The following is a 13,401-nucleotide window of genomic DNA, read 5'->3' on the forward strand; positions in this document are numbered from 1 at the left end:
TCTTAAAAATTGTGATAAGGAGGCTGAAGTGTAGCTCTCCACAACTGATGGCTTCTGGCAAAGTAGGGGTGGGGAAGGACTCTGTTTTCTTTAAGGGGCTGGACTGTGCTCCAGTGAGTATACGGGCAACACAAATTGGATGTGTGTGTGTGTGTGTGTGTGTGTGTGTGTGTGTGTGTGTGTGTGTGTGTGTGTGTGTTTATTCTTTTTTTTGCAGGGGGTGGTCACAAGGGTGAAGGGTGGATTTGGAGGAACTGAGAAGTGACTGTGATTGGGGTATATCATATGAAATTCCCAAATAATAAAAAAAAAATATTATGTTGGGGGGTAAAAAAGAAAGAAAATGCTCTACAGTCTTGCCTGCTTACAGCCAGACTTTCTGAAAGCATTTTCTCAGTTGAGTCCCTCCCCTCAGATAACTATAGCTTATGTCAAGCTGATGTAAAACTAGCCAGCACAGAAGGACTAGGAGGTATGGCCATGTTCGAGGAGGTGTGTCCCTGGGGTGGGCTTTGAAATTTCAAAAGACTCAAACAATTCTAGCTCTAGCACTCTCTCTCTCTCTCTCTGTCTCTATCTCTGCTTCTCTCTCTCTCTTTCTCTCTCTCTGTCTCTTTCTCTCTCTGCTTCTCTGTCTCTCTGTCTCTGTCTCCCTCTCTGCCTTGTGTTTGGGTCTCAAGATGTGAGCTCTCAGCTAGTGTTCCAGCACTATGCCTGCCTTCTATGATGACCATGGACTCCAACCCTCTGAAACCATGTGCCCCAAATGAAATGCTTTCTTTGACAAGTTGTCTTGGACATGGTGTCTCATCAACAGAGAGTAACCAAGACACGAGGGCTTCGGATTATTTTCATGAGCTATTACAGACTCAGTCCTTTTTCAGAGGACACTCCTGTGACAATGAGGACAACAAATCTCTGATAGCTTCCCTTCATTTGGAAGGACTATGTAACCTGACTGGGAAAGTCTCTCTCAGTTCAGTGTTTCTTTACCCTGCCTTTTGTAAATGAATAAGCAACCTAGAATTTTCATGTCAGTGACTCATATCTGCAGCTCCCCAAATCTACATTCTTTCTGGAAGGTCTCTTCTAAACCAGTAGGAACTTGGACTGTATGCAGACCCACTTCTGAGGGCTCCTTCTTGTCGCCTTGGTATAGCATTAGGTTTCCCTGAAGCGTCTAAGCAGCTCACTGAGCACCCCAGGCCCACCAGCCATGGAGGAAACATAAGAAACATCACTTTAATAACCAAAAGTGGTGGTGGAGATGACACTTCTGAAAAAGTGTTCTTGCTCCAAATGACCAAATTTGGGTTTTCCTTTTCTTGAGTTGTAAGTGTTTTGGCATAAATAAGATGAAAGCAATAAGCACAGAATAAAAGAGAAACATCACCCACATCTCGTCTTTATGGGAAAGTTTTTGTGGTTTCCATTTTCCTGAATGCATGGACAGCAAATGACCAGTTTTAACCAATTAATCTGCAGGCACTTAGACCTACTATCCAACACCCTGCATGTTCACTGTCTAGAAACAGGGTAGAGAGAAGTCATTACTCTGGGCACTAGAGCTTGACCGAATGGTACCTGGGAGCTTGGGAAGAGCCTGAAACAGACTGGGGGAATCTAGTCTTGAGACTGATTCCAAAGTGTGCCTCACACTCAGCTCCTCGGGCCCACAGTCCCAGCACCGACCCCAAACAGAATAGGGTTTCCATCTAATTAAAAGACAATTGGAGTTTTCATGAGGACAATTGTGTCTAGTCCCCAACCCCTGCCGACATTATCCAGATCTGGGGGTAGAAGGTATCATCATGTGCATTTGGAGAAAATGGCAATCATACAAAATTCTAAAGCTGCGTTAGAGATACCCAGATAACGTCAAAACTCCCCTCTTGTGGCTTCATCCAAGACCCATCTACAATAAATGTCAACAAGGAATTGCAGCTGCTTCTGAACCCTCAGCTTTCCCCCAGTCCTTCCACAAGCGGCAGGCAGATGCTTGAGGAGGACATCTACAGAAATCTCTGCTTGTCGCTCCTGGCTGCCCTACCCTGTTGCTTCACTTTAGCTGGTGACAGAGGACTCATTCATTTAGCCAGCTGGCCCAGAGGTCTCGAGATTTGTAGCCGGGCCAAGTTCTAACAGGTTGCAAATCACAGGCTCTGAACTGGTCGAGATTTCTAGAGAAGCAACAGGAGCTGCGGTCTCGGTCTCGGGTGGTCAAAAATAATGGCTGGCAAGACTGCACTCGCCTCTTCCCAGCAGCGCTCGGGGCTGAGGCCTTTGCAAAAAGCATCTCCTTTAACCTTCACAACAAGCCCTGCGGTAGGAATCAAAGCCTGTTTTTTACCCCCTTGAAAGGGGACAGCTGTGGGTCTTGATTAGCTTGCATAGACTCCTCGTGTAGTTGGGAAGTGGCGAGGCTGAGCTGGAAAACAGCAAACCAAAGAGTTTACACACTAAAGAGACCGCTCGTTCCTGAAGGTGAGACTACCACAGCTGGCATGTGTTTGCCTTGGACTCAGGAGATGGACAAGCCTCCTAAATGCTGTGCCTCTCACCTCCCCTACTTGGAACCTATGACTCACGCCCAACGTTAGCACTGGCCCGCTGTTTGAGGCAAGCTATTTGCTTCCCCATGCTAACCAGAACTGCCCTACCATGACAAATAACCTCAAATCAATGACATGATGGGACGCAGACAAAAAGAGGAAGTGAGGCTCCAGGGGAAAGGTTCTTTTAGCACTGTCAAACCCCTCTCTGGCATGAGGAAATGGTTTTGGATGGCCAGTTAACTGGGGACAGAGCAAATGCAGCAGTTTCAGCAAAGCTGCTTGAGAGGCAAAACCCAGAGATCTGGGTGTAAGAATACGGCCTGGCTGGACGAGGGGGACTCACCCACATAGTCCTAGAACTTGGGAGGCTAAGGCAAGAGGATCATAGTGAGTTTGAAGCCAGCCTGAACTACAGAGAGTGAGACCCTGTCTCAACCTGCTCCATAAAAAAAAAAAAAAAAAAACAAAAAAAAAAAACAAAAAAAAAAAAAAAAAAAAACGATCTGTGGTCTCCTCTGCAGACAATAACTCAGGAACTGTGTCTGTTCTAAAGGATGGGGGAAGGTGAACTGGGAGGAAAGCTGAGGGACAAGGAGTGGGCAGAAAGGAAAACAAACAAAAAGGAGACATGAATGTCAAGTGGAACGAAAACAAAGAGGAAAGGCTGCAGGTGCCCCTGGGTGCGAAGCTGTCCAGTTTGGTAGGCCACACACTTGTTCCCCGCCTGCTGCTCCCTGGGCACCTGGGCGGTCAACAGGAATGAAGTGGGTCAGGGAGGAGCTTCCGACAGAATCTCTCTCTCACACACAGACTTCCTGCAGGTCCTGTATCCCAGTTTCTTTCCCTCTTGTCCTGGTCCACGCAGCTGCTCTGTAAACCACATGCCCATCATTCATTCTCTCCTACTCAACTTTCCCACTCATATTCGGCAGCCTGGCCCTAGAGTGTGAGTGTTTATTTTGCTATGAGCTAGGAATGTACGAGAGAGACATTAAATCCAAAAGGTCCACAGAGTGCTTGCTCCCTGGAGTCAGATCTTAGAGGGCAGAGCCTGATAGCATTGCAGCCCTCCTACGGTGCAACTGTCCCAAGCCCTTGCCTCCTTTTCCAAGACCCTGTGGCAACCTTCCGCTAAAGAGAGCAGGAAAAGTGCAGGCTTGACAACAGGGTGTGGTCAAGGCTACTGCTCCATTTCTTCTTAGATCCAAGTTGGCAGTTTCTTACTTTTGTGTTCCTGGCATGGTATGTTGCTGTAATTTGTTTGGATTTGGTTTCAGAAGTATGAAAACAGTCTTCTCGATGCTCCGGGTGGGGATATGTTCTAAGGGGAAATCCAGATGAAAAAAAAAAAAAAAAAGAGGCAGCACTGTTGTTCCACAGCGTGGGTTCTGGATGAGGAAAGGCCACTTTGAAAGAGCATGCTGTTGAAATGCTGCTGGATGCGTGCCCAGAGCTCATGCCATCAGGTCACATCACCTGACATCAGACGAGCTGGATGATTCATGGGTCACCAAGATCCAAACATTGCATCACATTAGGGAGTTGAAGATATGTCTTAGGATACTAAGTGGATGCATAAGGAGGTGAGTGGGTGTGTGTAGCAGCACAGCAGGGCATTTCAACAACAAGCCTAGACTCCTTTAACACAGCCATATCCCCATGGCTGACTTCGCCAAAGACACCTTTGTAGAAAGCCTTCTGAGAAGGAGTACGGGGCCTGGATACAGAGTCACTGTAGATGCTAACTGAAAGGAGGTGCCAGCAGATCTTCCAAGTATTTCCTACAATACTGGGAGTTTATGGCTTACAGATTTGCTTTGACTTTGGTCTCTGGACCTGGGTCTCATCTGTCCTCTTAATACAAGTTTGTTGCTCACCAGCTGAATCCATCATTACACTGATTCACTTGAGAAATAGAAAAGTGCTTTTTTTTTTTTTTTTTTTTTGCAACTATAAGCACATAGAGAGTTTAGTTATTTTATCCAAGTGTCTTTAAATCTGTTGTATCCTACCATGGACTCTTTCTTCAGGCCATTGATAACAAGCTTAGGCTTAGAATAAGCCATATTGGAGACTTGAGTCTTGTCACACCATGACCTGCTCAGGACCTGTGTAAAATGGAAATAATAACTGTATTGACTCCTCAGGCTTACTGTCAGAATTGGGTGAGTTAATTCCCTCAGAGAAATGAGAAAATATGAAATACATCCCCCACCTGACACGTGGGAGCACTGGTGATAATTAATAACATCATTAATTTAGAGTTCATTGATAAAAAGGGTTTTGAATTGCCAAGCCAGATGCTGAGGGTATGAAGACACATGAAGTATGATCCATGAAGTTTCTACAGTTCACTAACATCACTTCGGTGTATATCTTCATGGAGTTTAAGGTTGTCACTGGCTTTTTGTTTGTTTGTTTGTTTGTTTGTTTGTTTGTTTGTTTTGTTGAGACAAGGTTTCTCTGTGTAGCCCTGGTTATCCTGAAACTCGATCTGTAGACCAGGTTGGCCTCAAACTCAGAGATCCGTCTGCCTCTGTCTCGGGAATGTTGGGATTAAAGGTGTGTGCCACCACCGCCTGGCTGTCAGTGACTTTTCTAAGGTAATACTTGTGTGACATAAAATCAACTGTGTGAAGTACTGGGACTTTAGGACATTCACAATGTTGCCCAATATTTGTCTTTTCCTATTTCCAGAAAATTCTCTCTTCCTCCAAAGGAAACCCCATTCACTCAGCATTGCTCTCCACCCCTGCCTCACTGTAGCTGCGTCCCACCCCCAGGCTGCTTCCTCTCTCTGGGGATTTACCCTTCAGGATATTTCATATAAGTGGGATCCAGTAATACTTGATTTTTTTTTTCTTTTCGAGACAATGTTTTCTCTGTGTAGCTTTGGCACCTTTCCTGGAACTCACTCTGTAGCCCAGGCTGGCCTCGAACTCACAGAGATCCACCTGGCTCTGCCTCCTGAGACACCTGGGACTAAAGGCATGTGCCACCACAGCCCAGCTATACTTGACCTTTTAAGTTCTGTTTTCTGTCGCTTAGAGTTATTTGTTATTGAAAATGAAATGGCAGCTTCCCAAAAGAACCCCATGCCATTATCCCAACATTTCTGACAACTTTGGAATTTTCCAGTGCTTGCTGGGAGAACCTGCTCTCTAGGATGTCATGTTCTGCCCTCTGCTAATGGTTTGCTTGAATCAGCAGGGGGTGAATTCTTAGGAAAACAGAAGGAAATCCTAAATCATTTCAACAGTATCAAATGTCTAAGTCAAAGGACACATACCCTCAGCATCTGGCTTGGCAATCATGCAATTCAGCCCTATCCTTTCATAGACAAAGATTTTGACATCCAGTCCTGTTTTCTTTGGCTAGTCAAACTTATACAAGCCTTGACACACTCACCTGTAATAATTCTTCTTATGAAGGTATGCAATATTCTACTATATATATTCATTAGGTAGTATAATATTCTGCTACCTGATGAGAGACACAGACTCTCATTTCAAAGAAAAGAGACAAATGATTAGACCTTAAAATATGATGCAACGTGCTGGCAGGAGGATCTCTGAGTTCGAGGCCAGCCTGGTCTATAAAGTAAGGCCAGGGTTGCATATCCTATCTCAAAAAACCTAAATAAATAAATAAAGTAAGTAAGTAAGATGCAACGAACTCTGTGGCTGAATTAAGCACAGGGTCTGCTGGAGCCCATGTGGCTCTGCCCTGTCCCTTGGCAAGCTGAGGACGGGACATCTTATACTCATCCTCCACAAAAGGTCAACCTAGTACATTTTAAATGGAAACCAAATTGTATGCCTCACAAGTCAGTGTCTTTTAGACAGTTAAACTTTTGTTGACATGACATCTTGGGCTAATTTTATTGTCATTAAAAACAAAAAAAAGCACTGAAAACACAGGGCTTCTTTGTACACAAAGTGTTCTGTTTTGCCACTGATTGCCACTGGGCACCAAGGCCCAGACTGTACCTAGGGGTAATTCTTCCTCCCCCCTTATCTTTCTTCTTTAAAACATTTTTCTTTTTAATTTATTAATTGAGATGCATATAAATGTTTGCCTATATGTGTGTCTATGACGGTGTGCATGCCTGGTACCCACAAAGGCCATTGGATCCCCCGGAACTGGAGTCACAAACGGCTGTGGGATCCCATGTGGGTGCCAGGAATCAACCTGGGTTCTCGGAAAGATCAGCCAGTATTCTTAACCGCTGTGCCGTCCCCCCAGCCCCTCCTCCTTCCTCTTTTCAGACAAGATCTCCTCACTCACCACGTAGTTCTAGCTGTCTGACAGTTTGCTATGTACATCAGACTGGCCTCAAGCTTGTGGCAATCCTCCTGCCTCTGGCTTCTGAATGCTGCGGTATCATGTATCACCATACCTTGGTTGGAATAACCTCCTTCCTTCCTTCCTTCTTTCCTTCCTTCCTTCCTTTCTTTTCCTTCTTTCCTTTCTTTTTCTTCCTTCCTTGCTTGTTTTCTTCCTTTTTTCCTTTCTTAGAATAGCATTGTTGCAGCCGGGCGGTGGTGGCGCACGCCTTTAATCCCAGCACTCGGGAGGCAGAGCCAGGCGGATCTCTGTGAGTTCAAGGCCAGCCTGGGCTACAGAGTGAGTTCCAGGAAAGGCGCAAAACTACAGAGAGAAACCCTGTCTCGAAAAATCAGAAAAAAAAAAAAAAAGAATAGCATTGTTGCATCTAGCTTTTTAAATGGTTTCTGAGGATCTGAACTCTGATCTAACCCTCTACCTCGTTTTATTTATTTATTCATTCATTTATTCATTTATTTTGCTACATGTGGTTTTTTTTTTTTTTATTTTATATGTGTGGATGTTTTGCCTGCATTCATGTGTGAGTACCAAGCATGTACCTGATGCCCCCAGAGACAAAAAAGAGGGTGTTGGATCCCCTGGGCCTGGAGCTACAGATAGCTGTGAGCCATTATGTGGGAGCTAGGAATCAAACTGGGTCCCCGGAAGAACAGCCAGTGCTCTTAACTACTAAGCCACCTCTCTTGGGTAGTGTTTCTTATCATGGGGAACCATACATGTATTGACCAGAATACCCTTGCTGGTGACATTTCCCTCTTGTTTCCCTTGGCCAAATGTTAGCAACTTAAACTAATCAGGGTGGGTATAGTGGCGCATGCTTGTAGTCCCAGCACTTGGGAGGCAGAGGCAGGAAGACTGAGTGTAAGGCCAGCCTGAGCTACATAGAATGCCGCTTGTCTTAATGAAAACTGTCACCACAGGTGTTTAGGGAATTCTATTCTTAGAGTAAGTGTATTCTATTAATTATTTTCTGTCTCGGTTCTTTGCCCCACTCATTATTCTGCCTCCAGTGTCTGTGACATACAAGTGTTGTCCCCAGGTAGAACAGTCCTGGCTGAGGATTAGCCGCCAGGCAACTGCTGCTGCTAGCACCAAGTTCTCCAGTGTTGTGGCCCATCCGGCCATGCTCACAACACTACATAACCAAGCCTCTGAGCATGCTTTCCAGCCCTTGCTCCTTAGAGAATCTCAGCTGGGGGTGGGGAGGGGGGTGGCTTTCCTTTTCCCGTGTCACTTGTGATTCTGACATTGGCTTCTGCCTAATCATTCATGCTCGGCCTGGTCTCCCCTTCCGTGGTGTTTCTTTCCTGTGCCACAACAACCTCAAATAGATACACCTGTTCCCGTGTCTTCCTCAAATTCTATTGACAAGGCAATATCCAAATATCAGGACACAACAGTAAGGGTTCTGTTGTGACACAGTAAAGGAACTAGCACAAATCAGTTTGTTCCCAAGTTCCCTTGACCGTGGGCCTTTTTTGGCCCCAGCCCCTAATTCTCTTCCAGAATTTTCCTCAGAAAGCCAACATTCTCCCTTTTTATTAATAAGCAGAGTTCAGTACCTTTTACTTCTACATAGAACTCGAATCCTGAGGCACCTATTATTTATTGCAAAAGCCTCCTAAACAGTGGCCATTTGCCTCCGAAGCACTGTGCACCTGCAGAGACATTAAAACTGGTTTTTACAGGCTGGAGGAGGCATGTAACTTCATCATAGACTTCTTGCTTAGCATGTTCCTGTTTCTGGGCCTTAGCAAAAATCAACCAATCAACCAAGCAACCAACCAACAAAACAACCAACCAACCAACCAAAACTTATGTTGAAAAGAATCAAATTACCAGGCAGCCAGAGTACACTCCCCCATGCAGGAGCATTAGAATCACCTGGAACTTTGTGGCCTTGACTCTTGGTCCCCACCACAGACTTCCTGGTTAGGAAGGTGTCTGGGTAATTGCTCTAGTGAAGGTTTAGTGAGCGAATGGGTTAGTGGAGTTCTGCTGCAGCGGCAGCCCTGTCTGGATTTGCCATAGGCCAGGTTCTGGGACGCAAGCTTTTTGACCACACACACACACACACACACACACACACACACACACACACACACACATCCTAGCTGAGGCTGTGGCTCCACTTTGTTCCCAGGTCTCATCTGCACTGGAGGGTGCTTGGGCAGCACTTTGCAGACATTTCTGCATAAACTTTTGCTTGTTCCTTTCTTCTAGAAGATTCTCGCCAGTTAGACAGTGTCCACTGAGCTGAGCACTGGCAAACATTGGTGCTGCTCTCCTGGTCCTCACTCCTCTCCCAGCCTCAGCCCGCCCCCCAGTTACTGCCCTTCCCCCATCCCATTTGCACCTATGTGTGCTCCCCCCATCATGGTCACCTTTTTAGCGTTTCACCCCGTGTAAGGACACGTGGGTAAAAGCTGGAAGATAGGATCTGCACGTATCAAGAAGAGACAGTGCTTGCTTTTCTGAGTCTGGGTTACCTCATTTAACATAATGTTTTCCAATTCCATCTGCTTTCTTGAAAATTATTTTTCTTTGCAGCTGAATAAAACTGCGTTGTGCATATGTACTACATTTTCATTTTCATCTACCTGTTGGTTGAACCCAGGTTGGCTTCATTTCCTATCTATCGTGAATCCAGCAGAAATAAATATGGATGGGCAAGCATGTCTAGGGTAGGATGTAGAGTCCTTTGGATGCATAGTGGTGTGTATGGATCATGGTAGTTCTAGTTGTCTTAGGCAGTGTTCTATTGCTGTGAAGAGACACCATGACCAAGGCAACTCATAAAATAAAGCACTTAATTGGAGGCTTGCTTACAGTTTTAGAGGGTTAGTCCATGGTCTTCATGGTGGGAAGCAGACAAGCATGATGTTGAAGCAGTAGCTGAGAGCTTTATATCCTGATCCACAGGCAGGAGAGAGAGAGAGAGAGAGAGAGAGAGAGAGAGAGAGAGAGAGAGAGAGAGAGAGAGAGAGAGAAAGCACATGAGACTGGCCTGGTGTGGCCTTTTGAAACCTCAAAATCCACCCCCAGTGACACTTCCTTCATCAGTAACAGTCCTAACTTTCCTGGAACTCAGTTTGTAGACCAGGCTGACCTTAAATTCACAGAGATTTGCCTGCCTCTGCCTTGCAAGTGCTGGGATTAAAGGTGTGTGCCACCATGTCTAGCCAACCACACTATTGTTAAGTGTTTGAGAGATCTGCACATTGATTTCCACAGTGGCTGCCACAGTTTAACACACCAACAGTGTATAAAGGTTCCTTTTTCCCCCACTTTCTTGCTAGCATTTATTGTTGTTTATTTTCTTTTCTTTTTTTTTTTTTTTTTTGTTTTGTTTTGTTTTTCGAGACAGGGTTTCTCTGTGTAGCTTTGCGCCTTTCCTGGGACTCACTTGGTAGCCCAGGCTGGCCTCGAACTCACAGAGATCCGCCTGGCTCTGCCTCCCAAGCGCTGGGATTAAAGGCGTGCGCCACCACCGCCCGGCGTTGTTTATTTTCTTAATGATAGTCATTCAGAATGGGGTGGGATGGAATCTCAAAGTAGTTTTAATTTGAATTTAACTAATAGTGAAGGATGTTGGACACTTTAAACGTATTAGCTGTTTGTAGGTTTTTTTTCTTCTGAGAATTGTCTTTTCAGTTTATTGGCCTGTTTATTGAATATTTGTAAAAGAATCTAGGAAGGCTTCAAGTTCAATTGGATAGGTGTCATAGCAAGTAAGCGAGGCCTCAGCTGACAGTGACTGGCTTTGATAAGCGTGTGGGAATCAGCATTAGTGTGCTGAACACGTATGTTTATAAAGAGCAGACACAACATGTATATTTATAACACTGGCTCCAGTATCCCCTCTAAAGAGTCTTCAGGTCCGCAGCGGGTGTTCTTCCAGTGAGCATGCTCTGTCTCCCTTGCCACTGACTCCCGGGCACATCCCCCTGGCATGTGGCTCCAGGAGCTGCAGGGGAGCTCTTCTGTTTCGGTGCACTTCACATTGCTGTCTGACCCTTCCCCTCTTTGTGGAACTTCTCAGTGTTCCCACACTACCTGCTCTCTCGTGCACTGAGCCAAACAGTGCCCTCAGCCTACCCTCCTGTGGGGCATTTACCCACCACCCCCACAGTTCCCCAGAGTTTTCTTGAGTGCAAGCAGCAGGAAATATTAGATAGAAGGATTTATTGCGGAGAATCTTGCGGAGATAAACAGATAGAAAATAAAGGATAGCCTCAAGAGGGCCTGGAACCTTTTCCAACGGGCCCCGACTGTCTCTGCCCCAGGGTTTTTATAGAGACGCCAAGGGGTGGAGCAAAAGACCTCCTCCCCCAGCACAGCCAAGTGCAGACCATCCCAGACACCTGCACTCAGGCCTGTGGCCCTAATCACCCTCTATGCGGACCTGCTGGGTAAAGCCACGAGGAACCCGAGAACGGGCTCCCACACCCTCCTCTGTAGAAGAGCCACACATACACAAAGAGTGACCCATTTTTCTCCCTGCGTCTTCTCACGTCTCCCTAGTCCTCCCCGTCTGGCTTCTATTCTTATCCTGCAGTCTTCAACGTTACTATCAGGAAGTTCAGGGTGCCTGTTTCAGGAGAGCGGTGCTAGATCGTCATCCTCAGAGACTCTTCCATCCAAAGACGTATTAACATCTGTGTTTGGGGATTCAGGCATTGCCCCTAGCCCAATATATCTCCAGCACAGCTCGAAATCTTCCTTCAAACCTGTGGTGTTCCATCTCAGTGAACCACCAACTGCCCGCATGAGAAACACCCAGGCAGTAGCTTCTTTTTGTTGTTATCTTTTGTTCGTTTGCTTGGCTGGTTTGTTTTTAAGGTAGGGTCTCATGGAGCCCAGGCTGGCCTCAAACTCAGTTTGTAACCGAGGCTGTCCTTGAAGTCTTGATCCTCCTGAGTGCTGGGAGTGTGCCACCAGGCCCCACATGTTCTAAAAACAAATCTATTGAGGTATAATTAACAGACCTTAGTTAGTGAACCATATTTAGCACTCTGCTCTTCTGCTTTTATAGATTAATTTGCAGTTGTAGAATTATTTGCAACTTAATTGAACGTAATAATTGCACACATTAATGAAATATACTATAATGATTCAATGCATGTGTACAACGTATCACTTTTTTATGTCAGGAAACTTCACATTCCTTTTCCCCCCATAAGACATGTAATAAATTGTTGTAAACTTCAGTCACACTGGAGTTTATTTGTCCATTTAAATGTACTTTGATATTCATGATAATGAGATATAGGGCTCATGAGCATCCTGACAAGTGTATTTATAAAGCACCCCTAAATGCCCCCTAGATGCCCCCCTCCATCGTAGCCTCTGATGACCACCATTGTGCTCTCTATTTCAGTGAAACCAAGCTTTTTTGTTTGTTTGTCTTGGTTTTGTTTTTTTGAGACAGGGTTTCTCTGTATAGCCCTGGCTGTCGTGGAACTCACTCTGTAGACCAGGTTGGCCTTGAACTCAGAGATCTACCTGCCTCTGCTTCCCGGGTGTGGGATCAAAGGTGTGCACCACCACGACCTGGCTTCTGTTTATATACTGTGTATGAAAGAGAACATGTGACACTGTCCATTGTACTTGCCTTATTTTACTTGCACTATGTCCTCCATTTTTGTTGAGTGTAGCCACCAATGACAGGGTTTTACTGGTTTTATGACTGAATAATGCTCCACTGTACAAGTATACCACATTTCCTTTACTGTCATGCTGGGCACCTCAGTGGAGTCCACATTTTGGCTTCTGTGAATAGTGTTTTGGCGACCGTGGAAGTGCAGTCTTTAGAACGTTACACAGACGGAGCCATAAGGCATACACTCTATCGCAGCTCTGGCTTCTTTCCCGAAGTGTTGCTGTGTTGCGATTTCACCCCTTTTCGCTACAGAACAGCATCCGGTGGTATGGCTTCGCTGCAATTTGCTTATTCTCTCATCTTTGATAGTTGTTAGGTTGTTCCTAGTTTAGAGCTATGGCGAATAGAAATATTTTTTCATGATAAGCCTTTGTATGGACCATTGTTTTTGTTCCTTAGTTAATTTTTTTGGGGGGGGAACATCTGAGTAATTTGGTAGGTGTGTCTGTATATATTAATTTAGAAAGAAACTTCTAAGCACGGCGCTTGGTTTTCTGTAGAAGTTGCGGTTAGCGGCCACACTCACAGCCATCCGACTGTCCATCCCTCCTCTTCATTTCCTTTTCTAAGGCACGACTAGAATGTAGACGTTTACTTTCCCAGCACCCTTTGCATCTGTGGCCAGTACACACGGCTCCAACTGTCTGTGAGGGCTTGGAAAGAAGTCAGTTAGGAATGAGAGGTGAGGGTAGGGTTTCCAGAGATGTAAGAAAAGGGTTCCTTAGTTTCCCTTGATGGTACCTATCTCTGTGGAGGACGATGCCTGGGAATGCAAGGAGCCATCCTGCTCTCAGCTTACCCGCTCCGTCTACACTACAGTTGGGGTGCCCAGCACAC

This window comes from Peromyscus californicus, unplaced genomic scaffold, assembly GCF_007827085.1.
Source record: "Peromyscus californicus insignis strain IS unplaced genomic scaffold, ASM782708v3 Scaffold_7__1_contigs__length_154581171, whole genome shotgun sequence".
NCBI lineage: Eukaryota > Metazoa > Chordata > Mammalia > Rodentia > Cricetidae > Peromyscus > Peromyscus californicus.